Source organism: Durio zibethinus, chromosome 16, assembly GCF_047325235.1.
Source record: "Durio zibethinus cultivar Kanyao isolate XHJ-2024 chromosome 16, ASM4732523v1, whole genome shotgun sequence".
NCBI lineage: Eukaryota > Viridiplantae > Streptophyta > Magnoliopsida > Malvales > Malvaceae > Durio > Durio zibethinus.
Window position 1 is genome coordinate 7047515 of NC_143177.1, and position 9766 is coordinate 7057280.

The 9766-nt window shown below is 29.4% G+C and overlaps 1 long non-coding RNA gene across 1 annotated transcript; it reads left to right on the forward strand.

Moving 5' to 3' along the window:
• The first annotated feature begins 799 nt into the window (after positions 1–799).
• Positions 800–3735, forward strand: LOC111298466 (uncharacterized). Its single transcript, XR_016328607.1, has 2 exons — positions 800–1319; positions 2175–3735. It is a non-coding gene; the product is annotated as an uncharacterized LOC111298466 (long non-coding RNA).
• Positions 3736–9766: the final 6031 nt, after the last annotated feature.

A 9766-nucleotide genomic window follows, 5' to 3' on the forward strand; every position in this document is an offset into this window, starting at 1 on the left:
TTTGGAATGTAAAGCATAGTTCAAAGAAAATGTAAGCTTAATGCTTTCGTTTGTTTTAAATTAAATTTGGTAAAAATTCCTTATAACACTTGGTGGATTGGTTTTGGTTATACCACTCATGTTTTAAATATGATATAAGGATTCCTTGACAAAATCATAAATCTAAATAAAAAATTATTTTTATGGAGAATTGAATCAAAACTTTAATTGAAGCCATTGGAACCTATCATTTGATTTTATACCATATATGAATTTTAATTGGATTTTTTATCCATAGAAAGTGATTTTAAAAAATTATAAATAGATATAGATAAGACATGAATGGTAAAAATAAATTTGTTATATTTTGGATATGTTTTGAATTTGAAGGTTTAGATACCTACTATTTAAAATTATTTATAAATATTTAGTTTGAGTTGATTATATATTTTATATTCAAATTTTGAGGAAATGTAAAAATTAATACAAATAATAAAAAATACAAATTAATACATAAACTTTCAAATTGTGTTATATATTTTTTAGAAAAAATCGTGTGATACTCTAATTCATGAACTAACATTATTAACATGACATTTAACTAATAAAATTATATTTGTCTCATATTCCTAGACTAATAAAGTCATTATGTATTAAATTATATTAATTAATATCAATTAATGAACAATTATTATGGTATCATATTTAAATATACCTAAATTAGTAATATCACTATTAGATATTAGGATATCATTTTTTATTGATAAGTTATTAAAGGTCTGAATAATACGTCGGTATTAAAAACAGCAAATTAAAAATATTAAATACTTTAAAAAGTAAAAGCTTATTTCTTTTTTCTCCCCCTCTTATTTCTTCTCTCACAAGCAGTGTCATTCTCTTTTTCCTTCCCAAACCAAAACCCCATCTCCATGTTCCAGCCACCGCCTATCACTGCTCCTTTGCCGTCCAGCTCGTAACAACCTCTCCTAGTCTTCTCGTTTTCCTTTTTCTTCCTCTTTCTCTGAGTGGTGTACCTTTCTCCTTTCTCGAAAGCAGACGCTCCGCCTCCAGGTTTTAGCCATTATCACTGTTTCCTTCTCCTCTCCAAAAAACCTGATCAAAAGCTTTAGTCGCCTCTCCCTTTTTCGCTTTAAAACTCAAGGGTTCCAAGCCTCCAACAACCATGTCATTGTCCTTTGTACCCTAGGATATAGCAGCAGTGCAACCAACATTAGTTTTTGCAAGATAGCTCTTATAGTCTCATTCTCACAGTATTTGCAACAGGGCAGCACAATTTTTGCAAATGTTTCAGTCTTTTAAAATATTTCAACAAAAAAGAGGTAATTTGAAATTAAATAGAAATGTTTAATCTTCAAATACGTGGTCGTGCTTGATCTTGATCTTGATTTAGTGTTTGAGTTTGACTGAGGCTGTGTTTTTTGTTTTCTTTGGCTTTTCTTCGATGAAACTCATGATTTGATATGCTAGAAAAAAAAAAAAAAAAAACCACAAGATATAGATGATGAGCAACTTGGAACAAGATGGGCTATTCTTATGGCTGGTTTAGTTGGCTGTGGTAATTACAGATCACATGTTTTTTCATTTGATTTTAAAGTAATTTTAATTTTAAGAATTAATTTGTGAATCTTATCAATGATTCGTATGAGCTATGTTTTAAGTTAAAGTGGCTGTTCTTAGCCAATTACTTTTGAAACTTTGTGGTGTTATATATTTAAATTATTTTAACGAATAGAAGTAATCATTAGAAATAGTATATGTTTTTCATTCTTATTTGATTTCTTCAGATTTTTTTCCTGTTAAACTTCTACCTAAATAATACAGTTTATCGTGCTGTAGTATATGGAAATAGATTTCCAGGTATGTTTATTGTGGAGATAATAGACCAAACATATCTACTGATAAGCATTATTCTTAAATCTCCATATATGTGAATATTCTGATTTGAAAGTATTTTGGAAAGTAGAATTCATGTTAAGTTTATGATTCTAATGGAGATTCAGAAGTTAAAACGTTAGATATAGTTCTTGTTCAATCTATTTTTCTTTGGAACATTGCCATCAAATCTAGCATATGTTTTCTGGTGATATGTAAGTCTTCTTTGCATTTCAGTCTGGCATTGTTTTCCAGTTAGTCTCTGGTTTTCTCAATTGTTTTGTATTATAATTGTGATGTAGGTGAAAAGAAAGGGAATACTTAGTTGCTATGCTGCTACTTCAACTTCTTCTATAGAGTTAACCAATCATTCTATGCTGCTACTTCAACTTCTTCCATAGAGTTAACCAATCATGCTAGCAGTTTTATCTGATATTTATAGAGTATGAGTTTCTATATGTACTTGGTGTACTGGAATTTATTGATGGATACTTTTAGTGTTGGTAATAGTTGTAAATTGTTTGACAACCTGTGTTGTTTCTTCACGGCTTGATGCTTCATTCATAATATGATTCACTAATTTTATTTTGATTGCTTTCACAAAGTTTCACTACTTTCTTGCACCTCATCCTGTTCAGTGTTGGAGGCAAATCCATGGAGAGATCTTTTGAAAACTGTGTATGTACTACTAACTCACAAGGAAAATCAGTTTATGTACAATGAAAACCCAAAGAAACCACAAATATCATTTAGTTTAGAAATCTGTATGGTCTATTTTTGAATTATTGTTATTCTTGCTTTGCCTTACATTCTTTTCTTACAATAGTGAAGTTGAAAGGGAGCTTGGATTATTATTTTCTAAAGGAGCAAAGTGGAGTTTTGGAATTGGAAACAAAACTAAACAGCCTAGATCAAGAACTAAGTTTCAGATGCTGGTGGAGGATGTTAGGGAAGGAGTGCTTGTAAGTGTTTAATAACTCAGTTTTTTGTCCTGTTATAGTATGGTTACATTTTAGATGTGTAGTGTCAATTGTCTAAGGAAATTAGGGGACTAAAAATATGAATCAAATTTTGGTCTCAATCAATCAAGGGCCTTGAAGATTCTTTTATTCGAGATAATCTTTGCGTAACTATTCTTTTCCAATCTCATTCTCCATGGTTAAAATTTATTATTGTAGCTGTATGCCATATGGTATGCCTTCATTTCCCCTACTACCAATTTCATGGTGGTGAACTATGAAAAATGAAATCAAGGAAGACAATAACTTCAGAAAACACAGTTAGGATTAGAGAATCACTCCCTAGGAACACACCACACATTCAACACTCAAAACTTAGTTAATTTCTCTCCATACAATACTACCAAACACCCAAAAATCTCCCAAATATATAGGCAATCAAGGTTTAGGCAACCTGTTGTAGTCATGATTAAATGACAGCAAGTAGATAATTGCTTAGGCAACCTTGTTATTGTCAAGATGGACTATAACAAGATAGCATCTTCATAATGTGAATGGTTAGATGGACTGGTCCATTGTGAATGGTTGAGATTTCAAAATTGTATTTTATCTAAGCTGTTGATATAATAACTTTGAATGAAATATGTGTTTTTAAGGATGATATTGTAGGCTTTAGTTCTAGTGCAGTTAAATACTTTTTATATACCTTTTGATTATATGCTTTAATTTTCATGATGTTAATATATCATAACCTTATTGGTGTTTTATAGCCTAACATGGGTTCACATATGTCTTTGTTTATGGGGTTGCTATATATGCATTATTATAGGTTATTGTGAAGGAGATATGTAAGTTACTTTCTTGTTAATATGATATTTATGAGATAGTGCATTTATTTCTGTAACTTGAAGAGCCTTGAAAGACCTTAGCCAATCATAATAAGATTTTCCTTATAAAACAAGGTTGAAGCCATGAAGAAGGCAAATGGCGTGCTTTTCTCAAAAGAGATTTTGTTTATTCCATACTTTTAAATTTAATCCTTTATTATTATTATTATTATTTTTTGCCAATTTGTTCCCATTCTCTCTTATTAAGCAACAGCATTCTATCGACCAGGATTATGAATGAAAATCACAACTATTTGCTTCTATTTTCTCTACTCTTTCTCTGTCTATCTTCTTCGTCCTTCTGGTGTACCTCATCTTTTCTTCTTCCTCTTCTTTGATTCTTCACGTCACAAGCATTCTGTGACAGGTGGTCGACGTCATTGCTAGTGCCGCCCTTCCCCTTCCACTTGGCCCTTAGCCATTTCTCTCTCTCTTTTCATCCTTCTCAGTTCTCCATTCTTTCTTTTAGATTTTCTTTTTTATTTTTAGTTTTTTTTTTATTTTTAAAAAATATATTTTCATTAATATTTTATCACCACCATGTTACATACACATAAAATTTTGAAATTTTATTTTAAATTTTCTTATTTCATATGCGATGTGCATTGTTAGATTTGATCAAAACCTCATCTAGTCATAAATCCAAATTTAACTTTAACTAAAACTGACTTGGATACAGACAAGAGCTCAATCCCGATTGACTGAGGTCCACAAATGCGTTGTCACTGTCACGAGCTTTCTGATGCCTTCTTTGGGCGTCGGAAAGGAGACTTGCACGTAAGAGGAGAAAGAACTATTATTTGCCTCCAAAAACTAAAGTTATGAAACTTAATAAACCGGCCTCGTATATATGGATATGAAACCTAATAGACCGGCTTCATATATATAGAGGTGAGAGCAAAGATCTCCTCTCACATGTTAGTCAAAATTGCATATCTCATTATGAGTCTAAAAACATAATTAAATCGAGATCACACTTAACAATGATCATATATTATTAGAAAAATGATCTTTATTGATGAAAAATATAGTTGGTAAAACTTATTTTTTCGTCGTTAATAACATTATTGACAAATTTACCAACGAAAAAATTTCATTAATATTAATAAAGTTGGTAATGCTATTCCGTTAGTAATAAACAAAATCTGTCAGTAATTATCGATAATTATCAACGATAAAATCTTTCAATAATCTATTGATAATCTGTTGGTATTCCGTCAATAATACTTATTTTTCAATTATATTTGATATATTTTATTTATAATTTTTTGTCATTTAATTTTAATTTTTTAATTTATTTTTAAAGTAATTACATAAATACTAAATATACATAAATAGAAAAAATAAATAAACAAAATGCTTTATTTTATTTAAAAAAGAATGTAAAATATTTTACAAAATTGTTTATGAATTTTATTAAATAAAAATACAAAAAAAATACATATATGTTTCAAAATTCCGTACAAGCATTTGGTAATATACGCAAGTCAAATGAACAAATACTTCCAATAGACATTAAACATCTCATACAAGCATTTCGTCATACATACAAGACGTATGTTTTGATCTAGATCTGTCGTCATGCGGATGTTCAAACACTGAATAAAATGAAACAAAATATTGCTAGTCGAAAACAACTTGGGGAATATGAGTAAGTGTAAATAGTAAAAAGCCATCAAGAGTTGAACAAGCCACTTGCACAAAACATGTTCAGATGCAATAATTTTTTTTGAGTTATAATTGTTCAATGAAAGTAAGTTGTCGAAGTTATGAAATATAAAGTTTTAGTTAAGGACAGAGTTTTAGCAATACTTAAGTATGGCCTTGCATTTTATCTTCGCATTTCTAACTCCAACCTCAAACAACGATGATGATGAGCAGAGAAATCGTTTTCCGGAGTTCTTCGAGGGCCTAACTCGGGATTTGTTGAGTGCAATAGGGCAAGGAGGAATGACTAACGTCGTCGAAATCACGCGCGACGCCATTAGGATTGCTCCGTTTTTGGTTTTTTGGTCGTGTGAATCTTTTGAGGCTATGCTGGGCCTACTCGAGTTGTTTAGGCGTTGCTGTTTCACCGGCTGTTGTACGTGGATAAATTTAGACTACACTTGTCGTTCTGATGGCGAGTGCCACACTAGCATGGGCCAAAAGTATAACAACATTGAAAATCACAAGAAAAGATGACATTGTTGGGATGGCCGAGTTGGTCTGAGGCGTCAGATTAAGTTTCTGGTCCGACAGGCCGTGGGTCCAAATCTCATTCTCAATATTATATATTTTTCCCCATATGGGCCAGACTAAGTTTGTCTCGAGCCCCTTTCACCAATTGGGTCTGCACTCATCGTTTTCATGCATCAGCTTCGCTCTTCAAACTTAGGTCGTACTCGAGCTCGACTCAATCCTCCCGAGTCCCGCGACTGGTTTTTTTGGTTCTCAAACTTTAATTAATAATATTGTCGTTGTAGTCTGTAGAGTCAAAGTTTTATCTTTTCTATTTTATATATTGACGTCGTAATATTTTTTAAAATTTTGTTCGAATCTATTACTTTTTAATAGATTTATCAATATTTGAAAAAAGATTATAAGAATAAACTTGTTTTACAATATTTGACTAAGATAAATTTATCAAAAAAAAATTATTAGATTAACACAAATAATATAAACATATTCTAAACTCCAATAACATCAACTCATAGAACACTTCAATACTTAACCTTCACTATAATGCATTAATGCTTCCCACTTTTAGAGGGATACTTTTTTTTAGAAAAAATTTATTTATAAAAATTTAAAATTACATTAAATAAAAACAAATAAATTGAAATTTTTAAAATTTTATTTATCATTAAATATTATGATAAAACATAGTATATTTTAATATTTTAAAATATATTTTAAAATTTTAAAAAAAATCATTAATAAAATAATAATCCAAATTGGACTGAATTTGGGCCTTAAAATTTCTGTCCAATGCTTGGTCTAAGGATTTGAAAGACAGTCTAGGTCATGGACCACTTTACAAGCTAACAATACACCACACAGCACTTCATAAATTACAAGGAAAACTTGCGTGTCAAGCTCTCATGAATCACATGACAAACAAATAAATAGGGGCATGTAAATTTATATTTCCTTAATTTTCATATATATATATATAATTATAGATTTAATTATAGTATAAATGAGAAATTTCTTTTGTTGTCGTTCAATATTTTTTTTTAAAGTTTTTTTGGTTGATTTTACATTTTTTCCTTTTTTAACTTTCTATTTTTAGTGAAAATTTTGAATTAAAGTTGTTATGCTTATCATTTATTTTTATTATGAATTAATATTATTTTAATTATTACTTATTTTTATTATAATAAATAAAAATAAAAATAAAAAATTTTTGTCACACAGCAGGCTATGTGGCGAGTATATACCCGTCCCATGTCGTCAACTGAGCTCCTTTGGATTACTTTTAATAATGTTACAATTATAATGTTCCTAGCGTTTTAGGCCCTGCTTTGCATGGGTCAAATTTTTTATATCAGTTAATTAAAGAATAATAATTTCTTTTATTATAATATAATAACATCAATTAACATTTGAAATATAAATCTATTATTTAATATAATTTTTATTTCATTGTACTCTTTTGTTATCTTCTTAAGTTGAACATTTGTAGAAATAAAATGTTTTTATGAAATCTAGAGTTTAACTCAATTGATATATATATATATATATATATATATAACTACTTTTATAGTTGGCATTAGGGAAGGCAAAATAATTAGTAGGATTAGTTTCATTTTTTTATTTAAATAAGGGGTTATGTTGAAGATGGGTTGAGTATTTTTTTTAAAAGTCGAAGTCAAGTCGAAGGCAAGTTTCAAGGTATTCCGTCTCGACCCGCTCGATATTTAAATAAAATTATATATTTTATTATTTATTTAATTATATATGCATATATTAATAAAATTATCATGTAATATCTTAATTTAATATGTGAATTTAATAAAAATGCTATATTTTTATATAATTAAGATGAAATTTATATTAAAAAAATAATGTTTTATGAATACTATACTAAATTAAAATTATTAAATTAATTTTGAGTTGGATGTGGGTTGACACATGTTATTTATATAAGTATTGGGTCAAGATCAAGTATAAAAAATAATAATCAGATGTTAGGTCAGTTTGGAGTCAGATAAAATATTTTAAGATTTAGTTGGAGATAAAGGCGGGCAAAACCTTAGTTTGCGTATAACAAATATGAAATTTGAGTTCTAGCACTTGCAATTTTTTCTCTATCTCCAAGCTACAAACTTATTTACACACAAAAAAAAAAAAAATTATGTTGAAAAGTTTTCTAAATTGTATTTACATATTTATGAAAATTTTAAAGTATCTACTTATCAAAGAATTAAAAAAAAAGAATTATTATTTATAATTTTTCAAATTTATATCCTGTCATTTATATTTTCTATTTTTATATTTTTATATTTCAAGTTATTTAATTTTATTCTTTTTTTTCATTCTCTACACATCTTTATTTTTTAAAAAATAATCCAAGTGTAGGAATAATTCATTGGAATCTTCCAAAATTATAGTAGAATTGATCAAGGTATTAAACTAGAGTTTTAACAATGTTTTTATAAATGTCAATATAAATTTTCAAAAAAATCTAGATGTTAAACAAGAAGTTTCAACTATCATTTTTATTATGATTATTACTTACAAATCTAGCCTTATATCTCATAAATATGAGGTTTACCTCTTCATCTACTTTAAATTTATAACAAACAACTTTTTTATCTACTTCTTTAACTCTTATATTATTTTTTATTACTTGCATCCAGTTTTTCATGGTCTACCTCTAAAAGTTTTGGTTTCTCCTAAATTTAGAATCTCATTTCTCTTAATTGGTGTACAGATGGGCAGATGTTTTACATGTCTAAACCATTTCAAATGATTCTCTTTCATCTTTTTCTTAATTCGAATTACCCTTAATTTTTTTCAAATCTCTTTATTTCTAATTTTATCTTTTTTAGCCTTACCATAGATCTATCTAAATATCATCATCTTAGCTATGCTCATTTCTTCTCATTTTGTTTCTTAATGGCATAACACTCAATCCCATGTTGTTGCAACATGTGGGTTTGGGAACTCGACAGTCAGACCTGAAAAACAACATATTAAAATCTCAAAACCAAGGGAGTCACCATCAATTTTTTTAGATATGAGTGGCTACCTAAAAAGTGTATCCTTTTAATAAAATAATAAAATGAGTTTAAATTTTATTAAACAGATATTCATGGTTCGATTTAGGGTTTAAGCAATTTGGGGTTTAAGTTTAGGGTTTGAGGGTTTGGGTTTAGTTTAGGGTTTGCAGGTTTAAGTTAGGGTTTAGGTTGGCTTAGGGTTTAAGTTGGCTTGGGGTTTAAGTTTAGGGTTTGAAGGTTTAAGTTAGGGTTTGAGGGTTTAGGTTTAGTTTGGTTCAATTTGGTTTAGTTTAGGGTTAGGGATTGGGGCTCGGTTTGGGGTTAAGTTTAGGGCTTGAGGTTTAAATTAGTTTTTCAAGGTTTAGCGTAGGTTTGAAGGTTTGAGTTTAAGGTTTTGGGTTAGGGTTTGAGCTTAGGGTTTGGGGTTTTGATTTGGAATTTGCGGATTTGGTTTAGGGTTTGAGGGTTTGGGTTTGGTTTGGGGGTTTGGGTTTAGTTTGGGATTTAAGTTTGGGGTTTAGGGGTTTGGTTTAGGGTTTAAGCGTTTAGCTTAAGGTCTGGGAATTTGGCTTGGGGTTTGATGGCTTTGGGTTAGTTTGGGGTTTAAGTTTAGGGTTTGAAGGTTTAGGTCAGCATAGGGTTTAAGTTTAGGGTTGAAGGGTTTAGGTTTAATTTGGAGGTTTAGGTTCGATTTTGTTTAGTTTGGGGTTAGGGATTGGGGCTTGGTTTAGGGTTTAAATTTAGGGTTTAAAGTTTAAGTTAGCTTGGGTTTGATGGTTTAAGTTTAAGGTTTTGGTTTGGGGTTTGAGCTTAGGGTTTGGGGTTTTGATTTGGGATTTGG